Genomic DNA, 15,000 nt, shown 5'->3' on the forward strand with positions numbered 1-15,000 from the left:
CGCTGGACTGTGAAAATGGCCCGGAGTATATACTATTAATAATAATATTAATAATAATAATAATATTAATAATAAAGAATATGGAAGCTTGCATATCCACAAAATTCAAAATAGTATATTATAATGACCTAGACGTGTTTCAGCCTCAGTGACTACTCACTGTTGGAAATGCAACATTGAACTATTGTCGGTGCAGCTTCAACAGGATCTGTCGATTTGGCCGTCCTGGAACTGACTGAAGTAAATTTTTGTTTGTTAGTGTTCTACGGGAGTGGTGGTTGCAATGGAGTTGTTATATTTAGGCATGTGCAGCTGACCTAAAATCCACACCAGTCACTGTCCGAAGTTAGGGCTTGGTCTAAAATAGGTCATGGTCTAGATTAGTGTTTTTGTAAGGTTCTTTGTTCATTGTGATGGTTGTGCGCGTTAAAAAAATAAAGAAAACAAATAACGTAACCAATGTATAACACAGACCATGAGCAGCCCAACCAAAAAAATAAATAAAATGAATATAAACGAACACGAACTCTTCAATACAAGCACGACACTCGAAATCGAAAACATAATACGCACAACCATCAAAATGAACTAATTTAGAACTTGACCTATTTTAGACCAAGCCCTAACTTCGGACAGCTGTTGGTGTGAATTTGAAATCAGTAACACATGGCTATAAAGAACAACCCCCACCTCCCACAGAACACTCTCAAACAAAAATTTACTTCAGTCAGTTCACTTCGAGGAGGACCAAATCGACGTACCTTGTTGAAGCTGCACCGATAATAATGCAAGGTTGCATTTGCAACAGTGAGTAGTCGCTGCAGCGGAAACACGTGTCGGTCATTATATTATGCTGTATATAACCGTAAAATAAACTTAGTCATGGTTTTGCCAATCAAATCATCCATGATGAGTTCGTCTTCCATAAAGTCTATGCAAGGAGGGTGCCAAGAGACCTTACTGCAGAGCGCAAGCGCAAACGTCTTGTGATCTGCCAAAGTTTACTCGATCGCTACAACAATGAGAGCGATGAATTTTTCAGCAGAATGGTCACAGGAGATGAATGCAAAAGACAGAGTATGGAGTGGAAACATCATGGCTCGCCAGCGACGAAGGAATTCAATTAAGATAGATAGATAGATAGATAGATAGATAGATAGATAGATAGATAGATAGATAGATAGATAGATAGATAGATACGACGAGCATCTACACACTTTCCCCTGAATCGAATTCAAACCCAAGTCATTAGTGTCTGTCTACTACAATCATAGAGTTCGAAACTATTTTAGAAAGGCTTGTCTCTAGTACTGCGCAATGGGTTTGAACCTAAACCATGTGGTTGTTAAGCAGTGAACATCTGGACCAAAAACCCACACACGCACGCGTGTGTGTGTGTGCGCGCGCGCGCGCGTGTTTGTGTGTGTGTGTGTGTTTGTGTGTGTATGTGTGTGTGTGTGTATGTGTGTGTGTGTGTGTGTGTGTTTGTGTGTGTGCATGTGTCTGTGTGTGTTTGTGTGTGTGTACATTCGACGGGCTTCCAACTCATTTCTCACTCCTCTCACAAGACATTGGTCGGTTCCGGTCTGTAGTAAAAGACTCTTGCCAAAGGAGCCATGCCACGGGAACTGGGCCCGAAACCTCGTGGATGTAAAGTGAACTTCTTATTCAGACACCCATTCTTAATTAGTAAGTATATTCTTCCCTTTAGAAGTATTTAAGAACAAAAATCTAAAATGTTCTACCAAGGGAGGTAAATCTAATCAGCTCAGTTGATAACACTCTAATTTTCGGCGGGAGCGGGGAGCTCACTGAATGAGCATAACTATATGTGTGTGTATATTTTATGTATGTTTCTATATGTGATGTGTATATGTGCGTATATAACTATCATTGTGTATTCTGTGTAACTGCGTGTGCGTATGTGTGTGTGTGAGTGTCTGTGTTGTTACGTCTCGCTCACTCTGTCCCCATCTGTGTGTACCGCTTCGTGTTTGTCTATACGTGTATATGTGTGTCTGTACGTGGACGTATGGGGGGGGGAGTGCACGCGTGCGCAATCTCTGTATGCATCTATATACTTATATATGAAAGTGTATGATTAACTGTGTATGTATTTATGTCTGTCTATATATATATATATATATATATATATATATATATATATATATATATATAAATATATATATGTATATATGTAGATATATATAATACACGTAATACATATCTATATGTTTGTGTGTGTGTGAGTGTGTATGTGTGAGTGTATGTGCGTGTGAATGTGTGTGTGTGTGTGTGTGTATCTTTATTAGAATTATTGAATTATCGATTTATATCTTTGTATCCGTCTGGTTAACTATCTTATATATAGACGCTCATATGCGTGTGGGGTGTGTCTATGTATGTACTTATATATATATCTCATATATAGACATTCAGTTACACACTCAAAGACACACTCACACACACACACACACATATATAAATATATACACTCACATGTATATGTAAATACATACACACATTTATGCATACGTACATACGTACATGCATATACATACACACACACATATACATATATGCATATATATATATACATATACATATATATATATATATATATATATACATACATACGTACATACATAGTTAGTCATACACTTTGATATATAAGCATATACATACAAACGCATATACATGTAATACTATGTATGTATATCGGTATGTATAAATTTGTGTATGTATATGCATCGAATTAGGTGTGTCTATATGCATTTACGTTTAAGCTTGTGAGAATTCATTTATATACATCATCATCATCATCATCATCATGTGTTTGTGTCTGTGTGTCTGGTGCACGTCTCGATTCAGCAGAGGAGGGAATATTGCCAACGGAATTATATTTATGCCACGCCATCATCATTGTCATCATCATCATCATTGTCATCATCATCATCATTGTCATCATCATCATCATCGTCGTCGTCGTCGTTGTCACAATCGTCATCATCATCATCGTCATCATCATCGTCATCATCATCGTCCTCATCATCGTTATCATCATCGTCATCATTCACTACAGGAACGAGAACAGTGATAACTATGACGAGAGGAAAATCTACAACAGCAACAACAGCGTCAACAACAACAGCAAATACTAACAGCTGTATCGATAACAACAAAAATCAATAATCCTTTCCAATTTTGCCAGCAATTTTAAGGAATTGAACTTGTCGCTCATATCGACCCCAGTACGTGACTGGTACATATTTTATAGATTTCGAAAGGATGAAAAATGATGTCGATCTCGGTGGGATTTGAACCCAGAACGTAAAGCCGGCAGAAATGCCGTTAAGCATTTTATTCGGCGTTCTAACGATTCTGCCTCTCTAACAACAACAATAATAATAATAATAATAATAATAATAATAATAATAACCCTTTCTACTATAGACACAAATCCTGAAATTTTGGGTGACGGAGCTCGTCGCTTAGATCGACCCCAGTACTCAACTGGTACCTAATATATCGATTCCGTAAGGATGAAAGGCAAAGTCGACCTCAGCGGAATTTGAACTCAGAACGCAACGGCAGACGAAATACCGCTAAGGATTTCGCTCGACGCGCTAACCACTCTGCCAGCTCGGCGTCTTCAACAATAATAACAGTAAAAAAAATAATAACAAGATCTGTAGTCACAACATCAGCAACAACGTTGGAAAACCAATATAAGGAAGAGGTGACTAAGGAGTAAACAACAACAACGACAACAATAACAACAACAATGATCGTCAGCAGTATCAACAAATACAAGAAACGGCAACAACAAGAACATTGTTATAAGCGATTATAAGACGCGTCAACAACGGTGACGAAGAGAATGAGAAGGAAGAGGACGGGGAAGAGGTGGAGGAGGGAAGGAAGGGGAGGAGGAGGGGTGTAGGAGGGGGTGTAGGAGGGGGTGTAGGAGGGGGAGGAAGAAGAAGAAGAAGAAGAAGAAGAAGAAGAAGATAGTAAGTACGTCACCCTAACGACTAAGAGGGGGAACCAATTCAAGATGGCTACCTTTCAGCTTCCGCCAGACAACAGACACAAACAGACAGTCAAGAACACAGACAGGCAGAGAATTGTCTGCCTGTTACTAAGTTAGGTATGACTATCACGCTAAAGTGGTAGGCAGTGGGAGCGAGGAGGAGGACTGGTACAGCGACGATCGAATATTTTTACCTTCACAGTAACGCAACGTCATCATTTCACTGATATTTCTCCGATCGATCAATCGATCAATAGGGATTTGCATGATTATCGATTATGTTCTGTTATATTAATGGTTTGTTTTTGATTTTTTTCTTATTATATGTCTGTATGAGTGTAGGTAGACGTATAGAAATATATTTAAGCAGCTTACGTTATGCGTTCGACTTACATAACTACATACGTACATAAATGAATTCATGCATACAAGCATACATACATACATACATACATACATACATACATACAGGGTGCGATGGATAAATTGTCGCCATTTTGTAATTTTAAATTTCGCGTATGCATGTTTGTTTTTGATTTTGTCGACTACACAGTACAGTAGAGTTAGTTGGGCACCGTCTGTGAGAAAGACAGCACCATGATGCAATTCACTCTGCCAGAAATTTAGAAATGACATGCTGTACTGCTTGGCATTCGCGCCGAAAGCTCCAACACGAACGTTTCAGAGTGGTTGGGTGTCATTCTGACGACAGTGCTATCTGTGGACATGTACAGAGAGTGATAAAAACCAAACATCCAGTCGACATCATGGTGTTTGGAGTGATCACTAGCGCTGGCACCGTTATGCCTCCATTCGTCTTCCCACGCGGCATCAGAGACACAACACGAAGGCTTAGATCAAGTGCCTGGAAGAGGTAGTGCTGTCATGCGTCAAGAGGGTGGCTGCCGGAAGACCCTATGTCTAGCAACAAGATTCTGTACCATGCCACACAAGCAAGAGAACCCAGTCTTGACTATTGAAAACGGTCGATTCGTTTGACTAAAATTCTTCATGGCGTGCTCCAGCATGGCCGCAGTATAATGACTGAAACAACTAAAATACACACGCACACACACACACACACATATATATATATATAATGTATATATATTTATATATATATTTATATATTTATATATATATATATATATATATATATATATATATATATATATATATATATATATATATATATATATATATATATACATATATATATATATGTACATAACAGCTAGTGTTGTAAACATTATCAAGTACTCGTCCTCAATGTGTATGCTTTACTTGTTCGCTGGTCGTGTTAAGCTTAGAATTGATGCGTGCTACCAGGATTTCCGACTTAAGTGGAACAGAGCAAACCACTCTAATTCCTTGTTATAGTATCCGCATAAACACTATAACAGTAGCCAGTCTTAACTCCACCCACGCGGATACTATTAGGAGTTCGTGTTCTTTGTTCACTCTCCCACTTTCTCTCTCTCTCTCTCTCTCTCTCTCTCTCTCTCTCTCTCTCTCTCTCTCTCTCTCTCTCTCTGTATATATATATATGTGTGTACACACACACACACACACACACACACACACACATATATATATATTGTATGAAGGATTGTGAGCAAGGCCAAAACAATGCGAAGTAAATTGATTGTAGCAGCTGGGACCCTCGTCGTCGTAACCGACGGAGTGCTCCAAGAATCATTTGCTTCTCTGGACTACATAGAAGAATTTAACTTTTACATACATCTGCGGCACCTTTACCACGGCACCGTTACCAAGTACAAACGAAATAACACTCTTCGACCCATAGTTCACCAAACAAGTACACTCATGCATAATGAAACAGATATAATAGACGATACCAGAACCTGATTAGAAGACCATGGATACAAAGTGTTAACGGAAGAATACTAGATAACATCATCAAAAAAATGCATACCAGAGGCATAGCACAAGATCATTTGAAAATTTTTTAGACAGTCTCCATGAAATTGGTAATTTCCAATTTGGATGTCATTAGACTTTTAAACAATATCTCAAGTAAGAAGACTATAATAAATATTATCTTACGCACGTTATATAATAAAACCACCTGCTATACAACAAAATATCCCGAAAAGTTTCTGATGGCCTTCACAGCTGAGGATTCCTCCATTCCGCGATTCACAACACAATCTGTACACTCAGAGAGGTCCTTACTGGGACAATGTACATACATATATTTATGTAATTCAAAATATATATGAAAAACAGAAAAAAGGCTCCGATTAAAGAGAGAATGAAGGATGTCGACATGAAATTTCAAAAACGGAACTGTGTTCCCACTAAAGGGCAACTGCGTAGGGAAATATCTTTGTATATCGATAGGCTAGCTGGTATAATTATTTTGAGATTGAACCCCTGAAAGGCATTTGTTAAGTTTTCATTGTAGACATATGTCTAGTTTATTCCCGTTCATGTTTTTGTGACATAACCAGGCCATCGTCTCTGTATAGCTCTCTTCTACATCGGTTGGAGATGTTGCTCAGCTCTTCTAGTACACTTACAAGACGTTTACATATACATACACTTGTGTGTGTGTGTGTGTGTGTGTGTGTGTGTCTGAGAGATAGAGAGAGAGAGAGGAGAGTCTGTGTATGTGTATGTGCGCGCGTGTGTGTGAATATAAATTTGAATGAATATAGACTTATGTCCAGCCAATAGTTGCTAGCTGGGCGGATATATACAATCGTAACTCAATAAATCGCTAAAAAATACGATAAATAATTAAACATAAGTTATTAAATTAAAAATATATATATATTATATTTTGAGCTCTATTTCCCTGTTTGCATCCACCAAATTGGTAAATAATATATACATATGTAAAAAAAAAATAAAGAAAAACATGAAAAGTTTAATATATTTTATTGCTTATTATATATGTATATATATATATATATATATATATATATATATATATATATATATATATATAGAGAGAGAGAGAGAGAGAGAGAGAGAGAGAGAGACATGCACATGACACACACACACACACACACACACACACACACACACACACACACACACATATATATATATATATATATATATATATATATTCATACGTGTATTCTCACATGGTAACTACCGCAGTGAAGGACATCCACGATTAAGTGGACATACATACATACTATACATACATATATATATATATATATACACATGCATATATACATACATGCATATATATGTGTGTGTGTGTGTGTTCAATTCCATTTTCACATTCCATTAATATTGTACTTTTCTTTCACTCACCCTCAGGGTTACGTGATATTTCCCAAAGACTTACTGGAATTAAACGGGTATGTTAATTAGAGTAATGAGGACGGGGTGCAAGGTACTGTTATTTTAGGGTGACGACGGTTTCCAAGATTTCTGAAGAATTTGTCTTGGATAAATGTGTTATTAATTGATCTGTTTGGCACTGTTGTTGCTATTATTGTTGTTGTTATTATTATCATTATTATTATTATTATTATTTTTATTATTATTATTATTATTAGTAGTAGTAGTAGTAGTAGTAGTAGTAGTAGTAGTAGTAGTAGTAGTAGTAGTAGTGTTGGTGATGGCGATGGCGGTGGTGGTGGTGGTGGTGGTGGCGGCGGCGGCGGCGGCAGTGGCTGCGCTGTTGATGGTTGCGATGAGCAATTTGTCGCCATTTTATATATTTAATTTTGCGCATACGTGTGGTTTGTTTTGATTTTGTCGACTACACAGTATAGTAGGTTCAGTTGGGCACCGTCTGTGAGAAAAAAAGCATCATGACACAATTCCCTCTACCAGAAATTTGGAAACGACATGCTGTACTGCCTGGCATTCGCGCCGGAAGCTCCAATACGAACATGTACCGAGAGTGATAAAAATTAAACATCCAGTCAACATCATGGTGTTTGGAGTGATTACTAGTGATGGCGACGTTATGCCTCCATTCATCTTCCCACATGGCCTCAGACTCAACACGGAGACCTACATCAAGTGCCTGGAGGAGGAAGTGCTTCCTTGGGTCAAGAGGGTGGCTGGTGGAAGACCCTATGTCTAGCAACAGGACTCTGTACCATGCCACACAAGCAGGAGAACCCAGTCATGGCTGTCAGACAATTTCTGTGACTATATCACCCCTAACATTTGGCCATCTAACTCCCCCGACCGCAACCTTCTTCATTCTTATATGTGGGGCACGGTTGATCGAGAGACCAAAAAAACTCCTCGTAACATCAAAGATGAACTGAAGGCAAGGATTATGGCAGCATTCACCAACTTAAACAAAGAGAGCATCCAGAAGAGTTGCAGGAGATTCCTAAGTCGTCTGGAGGCCGTGGTTGGAGCCAATGGCGATTTTATTGTATAAATTTATTGTTTAGTATTTCAAGATATTTTTATGTAATTTTGCTAAATATATCTGTTAAAATGAGACGTTAGGGTTATTTTCATTTTTGCGTAATTTAGACGACAGTTTATTCACCGCATCCTGTATATTCACACACATTTTTATTCAAATCTACGTATCTATTTCCATGTCTGTGCGTGCGTGCGTGTGTGTGTGTGTGTGTGTGTGTGTGTGTGTGTGTGTGTGTGTGTGTGTGTGTGTGTGTGTGAGTATGTGTGTGTGTTCGTGTGTGAGTGTATGTTTGTGTGTGAGTGACTATTTCTCATTCTATTTTACAGTATAAATATGTAACTGTCTTTCTAACAATCTACCGACAAAGACAACAACAACAACAACAACAACAACAGAAAACGCCATTAGATATTTATATACCAGTAACTTTTATGAAAAACTTAATTCATAATTTAAGGTTACGACTGCGAATTACAAATGATCAGGTCTGACTCATTTTGTCTATCAGACCGAGATTACGTCAGCAGCACCTCGCAATTATTATTCCGATTATTATTATTATTATTATTATTATTATTATTATTATTATTACAATTTTGTTTTTGTGTTTGTTTGTTTGTTTTTTTTTTTGTTTTTTTTTTTCGCGAAGAAAGGACTGTAGGGTTAAATCATTCAGCTTCTCTCGTCTCTTTGCTACAACGTCTAATGACTCATGTTATCCGCCATTTTTATACGTCGCCTCTAACATCGATTTGAAATGTAGCCTTTGATCCGTGTTGTAGCAGGTAGCCCATGATGTCTGTGTGTAAATACATTATCTATTGACTACACTACGCTGAACAGTTGGGTATTGATTTTTGCAAACCGTGTCTCTTCACTCAAGAATGCAGTTAGTTGTTGCTTCGATATATGCAGAGGCTGCAGTAACAAGTTTGAATTGTGAAATTCTGTAGGATGAGTGAGGGGGTAACTGAATGTGTGTGTGTGTGCGTTTTGTGTGTATTTGCATGTGTGTGTGTGTGTGCGTGTGTGTGTGTGTGTGTGTGTGTGTGTAATGTGTGAGTATAAGAGAGTGGGTGAGTGAGTGAGTGAATGAGTATGAATGTGAGTGTGAGAGAGAGAGTGTGTGTGTGTGCGTGAGTGAGTAAGTGAATGAGCGTGAGCGTGCGTATGTGTGAAACAGTGAGTGAGTGAGTGAGTCAGTGTATGTGAGTGTGGTAGTAAGTTAGTGCATGAGTGAGTGACTGAGTGCGAGTCCTTCTGTGAGAGTGTGTGCGTGAAACAACGCATGAGTGAGTGAGTGAGAGAGTGAGTGAGAGAGTGAGTGAGTGACTGAGTGCAAGTGCTTGTATGAGAGTGCCTGTGTGAAACAGCGCGTGAGTGAGTGAGGGTGGGAGGGAGCAAGTGAGTGAAAGAGTGAGTGAATGAGTTTGTGAGTGACTGCGAGCGCTCGGATGTGTGAAACAGTGAGTGAGTGGATGAATAAGTGATTGAGTGAGTGAGTAATCGAAGGGTGATTGCGTGTCGTTTGAGTGTGCAAAACGTGTGTGAACCGGTGTGTCAGTGAGTGAGTGAATGAGTAAGCGAGTTATTGAGTGGCTGAGTCAGTGAGTGAGTGTATACATGAGTGTATGGGAATCGGCAAATGACTGAGTGGCTGTCACTACGTGAGTCCACCGGTCAAGTATGTGTGAGTCACTGAGTGAATGTGTGAGTCACTGAGTGAATGTGCGTGTGTGTGTGTGTGTGTGTGTGTGTGTGTGCAAGCCGGTGTTGAGGTCAGCTAACAAATATCTCTTGCAATTGATTCTAGGCATACGCTCCTTACATACATATATATACATACATTGGTGTGCATATATGTAAGTATAGATGCGAATATATGTGGCAATATGTGTTTGTGTATGTAAATATATATATATGTATGTGTGTGTATATATATATATATATATATATATATATATATATATATATATATATACACTCACGCACACACATACACACAGCAACACACATACACACATATATATATATATACATACATACATATATATATATATATATATATATATATATATATATATATATATATATATATATATATATATACGGCGGGCTTCTTTCCTTTTCCATCAAACAATTCCACTCACAAGTCTTTGGTCGGCCCGAGGTTGTAACAGAAGACGCTTTCCCAAGAACTGAACCTGGAATCATATGTTTGGGAAGCAAATTTCTTATCACACGGCCACGCCTGCGCCTTTATGTCTGGATATGTAATTTATATACGTTTACGTGCGTGTGCGTGTTTTATGTGTGTGTGTGTAAGAGAGAGAGAGATTTTGTGTGTGTGTGTGTGTGTGTGCAGATATATATATATATATGGGACACCTATATTAAGGAGCAAAAAATAATTAAGAAGATATTCTGGGTCAGCCATTTTCCAGATGTCACTAATTTTCTATTAACCCCCCCCCCCATTTTTTTTTACTTTTTTTCACTAATTTACAAGTCCCCTTTCTTTCTGATATGTTGTTGTTGTTATCTTGACTAACCAACCCTACTTTTTTTCTCTTTCAATTTATTTTATTTCCATAGACGCCCTAAATTTTCAGCAGGGTCCACAGACCTGCCAAGCAGTGTCATATCTCCCTAAATGTCAGTCAGTTGCGAATGTATAACAACCATATTAGTTTCATGGTATCCATCCGTATAACCCCTTTTAGAAGACCCTAAAACTGACTACAGCACCATCAACTGTCATTCAATTTGATGAACACGTGACGTTTGTGTATGTATGAGAGAGAGAGTAGGTGTAAGGGTTTGTTTTGCGTGTGCGTGTATATTCCTGTTTGTGTGTGTATGTGTATGTGTATGTGTGTGTATGTAGATGTGTGTGTGTGTGTGCGTGTGTGTGTGTGTGTGTATCTGTGAGTGTGTGAATGATGAAACAAGTTGGTGTGAATTTGGTAAACGGAAACTATGTGAAACGTCATATCTCTCTATCTATGTATCTGTCTGTCAGTCTACTTATCTCTCTCTCTCTCTATCTATCTATCTATCCATCCATCTATCTATCTATCTATCTATCTATCTATCCCTCTATCCATCTGTCTATCCCTGTATCAGTTTATCTACTTATGTATCTGTCTCTGTCTCTGTCTGTCTCTCTCTCTCTCTCTATCTATCTATCTATCTATCTACCTATCTATATATATATGTGTGTGTGTGTATGTGTGTGTGTGTGTGTGTGTGTGTGTGTGTGTGTGTGTGTGTGTATTGTTGAACGTTTATAGTGACAAACGTGGAAAAGAATATAATACACAGAGTCTGTATTCAAACTACTGGAACCTGAAGCTTCCTGAATCGTAACTGCGAATCTAACGTTTGATGTTACCGATTACTCAAACGACTGAAGATGGAAAATAAGGTCAAAATATATAAGCAAAAGTACCTGCAATGTTATCGAAATATAGTAAGTCAATAGTTCATTGTGATTTGATTGGTTGCTGAAAATATAACACTTCAAAGTGAGCCACGCAATCATCTATTCTAAACATGCGCGCAAAACGTGATATATTTTTACACGCAATATTTTCACGTCTTCAGTAAAACACGCGTAAGCAATGGAGGCAGCTTTTGTTAATGAAATATTCCGGTTTGGAATAAATGAATGGACGTTTTAACATTTATATGGTCATATTTTAGGTTATGAGAAATCCATTAAGTAATAAATAAACCATTGTAGAATGTTAGTAGTAGAAAATTTCTGAATGCATAGGGATAAAAATGTTTCCATGAATTCACCAATCCTAATCTTTTGTTCAAAATTATAAAAACACAGTAACATACTATTACACTTCTCGGAGAGAAAGCAATCGCATATTTTGGCACATTTAATGAGCAGAGGGCGTTTTCATTCTGTAAATTACCAATCGATTTTACAATTGTTAATTCTATTGTTTTTTAACTCCAGGTGTGTTTGAACAGTGAAATGGCGAGGTGTCTTTTTGAGAGTCTGAATGAATATATATGTTGCAGCAATCACTTTTTAAAGGAATTTTTAGTAAGCTTCATACAGATTTTATTTTCAATTTTATCCACAAAGGAGACCTTAGTTCAATAAAATAATACTTTAGAAAGAAACATACGCAAAGAGGGCAGATATTTGGGCTGTCGAAACTACATAGAGATGTATTGTACGCTTTCATACAAGATTTTGTTTTCCTTTATTGAGGCAATGAAAGTAAGTAAAGTTTTTGGTGAAGCTATAACTATTTTTATTAAATAGCTTTTGATTCTGGCCTACAGGGAAATGCGTATTTATTAGGTTTAGGAAAATCCATGCAACGTTGAAACAAATATTTAAACTATAGAGAGAACTAAACTATATATTTCGTTTCTTATTTTTCCTTCATATATATATTAGTGCTGTTCTGCATATTGTATTCTATCTTTGAAGCTACAGCTGCTTAATGTGATGTTAAAATAATGATCAGCCTGTTTGAAGGATTCTTTGCGAGAGGATTACTATGGATTACAAGATTACTAATATTAAATACATCCAAAGAATGCTTTTCAAGACAAAAACATGTACATAAGGATTGGATGATAAAATGATAATGTATTCAATCTTTTTTTTTGCGTGGGGGGGGGGTTCTAACATAAGCTTATCATTCTCTCTTTTTCTCTCTCTCCCTTTCTCTATGTGTGTATATATATATATATATATATATATATATATATATATATATATATACATATATGTACTGTGTGTGTGTATATATATATACTGTGTATGTATATATATATATATACTGTATGTGTGTATGTATGTATATATATATATATATATATATATATATATATATATATATATATATAAAGTCGCGTGAAGCAGTGTTGAATAAAATTTATTCGTATAATATTATATTTAACACATTCAAGGCTGTTTCTGCAGCGAAAGGTTTTCCCACATCCGAGTGTATTCAAACACGTTAAATAAGACTTTACACAAAAATATTTATTAAAATTCAAATAGATACATAAATTTGAATAGTATTACTACTGAAACAAAAGAAACATACGAAATTGATTGGACAAGTTTCTCTCTTTTACAATATAGAAACAGATTAACCAGTCATAGTGACGAAAAGGAATCTTAGTCGTCAACGAATGGTTTTGAAAATACATGACAACCATCATAAGATGAACGATTCAGACGATATGCTGAATGTGAATTTAAATATTTAAGAAACAAAAAAAAAACAAAAAAAGAGTAACAAACACTGTTCCCTCTCAATTTTGCTGCGGATGTACGCAAAAATTTTCCTGTGTGCAAATTGTATCTTTCTTTACAAAGTATGTGCAAATATCCATAAACTGGAAACTATTAAATAAGTATTTTTTGCACCAGAATTAGAATCACTATGAAGGACAATCATGCAAAAATCAAGAGAAATATGCCAACGACAAAAATGTCATAAAGCAAGAAAGCAAGAATCCCTTAAAATGTTGAACTCTACTAGAATGAAGGACAACTTTGAATAACGAGAACACAAGATATAAAAGATTCATAAACAAGCACATCAATCATATATCTCCATCATCAGCAGCCTGACAGATATCATTATAGTTTCGACACCTGACCAGTAATATTCAAACCGGTGAAGGGTAAGTAGAAGATTAGGTGGATGGTGGAGATTATCTAAATTTTAAACAGGATAGTATTGTTGTTGCTTTGACCCAAATTAAGCAGACCCATGAACAAAGGCCCTCCAGTCATGACCACCTGTCTTGTCTTTTTTTCTAAGCGTATTATACCTCGAACTACATAATCCAATATTTTTTTAAACATGAGTGTCCAAGAGAGGAAAACAGGAATTAATGAGCTCCATAGGCAAAAATTGGTTGAGAACCAATGATGTAGATGTCCACTGGACAGACACTGACCAGTTGGGAATAACTTGCTGACATAATGATACAGAAAGATACAGAGTGTGTATGTTTCGTAGATAGATGCAGCGAACAAATGTTGACAGGATAGATGCAGTAAGTAGATGTTGACTGGATAGATACGGTGTGTAGTTGTTGACTAGTGAGTCACAATGTTGATGTCGACTTGATAGGCAGTGTCACCTTTGACTGGACAGATACGAGAGAGAGAGAGAGAGAGAGAGAGAGAGAGAGAGAGAGACGGAGAGAGAGACGGAGAGAGAGAGACGGAGAGAGAGAGACGGAGAGAGAGAGAGAGAGGGGGGAGAGCTTGTAGATTTTGACTGGAAAGATGTAACGTGTAGTTGTTGATTAGGCTGTTACAGTGTGTTAGTGTTGAGTGGATAGGCAAGGCGTAAAAGTCGACTTGACAGGCAGTGTCACTGTTGCCTAGATAGATACGAGAGTGAGAGACAGAGAGAGGGGTGAGAGACAGAGAGAGGGGTGAGAGACAGAGAGAGGGGTGAGAGAAAGAAAGAAATAAAGAAAGAAAGAAAGAAAGAGAGAGATGTTGACTAAAAAAATGCAACACGTAGTTGTTGATTGAGCAGTTACATGTGTTGATGTTGACTGAATGAATAGACAAGGTGTAAATGTT

General features: G+C 37.1%; 1 long non-coding RNA gene across 1 annotated transcript in view; it reads right to left on the bottom strand.

The window, feature by feature from the left end:
- Window positions 1–15,000, bottom strand: part of LOC106875402 (uncharacterized) — a 306,368-nt gene that overhangs the window by 19,539 nt on the left and 271,829 nt on the right. The window lies entirely within an intron of this gene.

Source organism: Octopus bimaculoides, chromosome 19 (assembly GCF_046866305.1).
Source record: "Octopus bimaculoides isolate indiv1 chromosome 19, ASM4686630v1, whole genome shotgun sequence".
NCBI classification, from domain to species: Eukaryota; Metazoa; Mollusca; class Cephalopoda; order Octopoda; family Octopodidae; genus Octopus; species Octopus bimaculoides.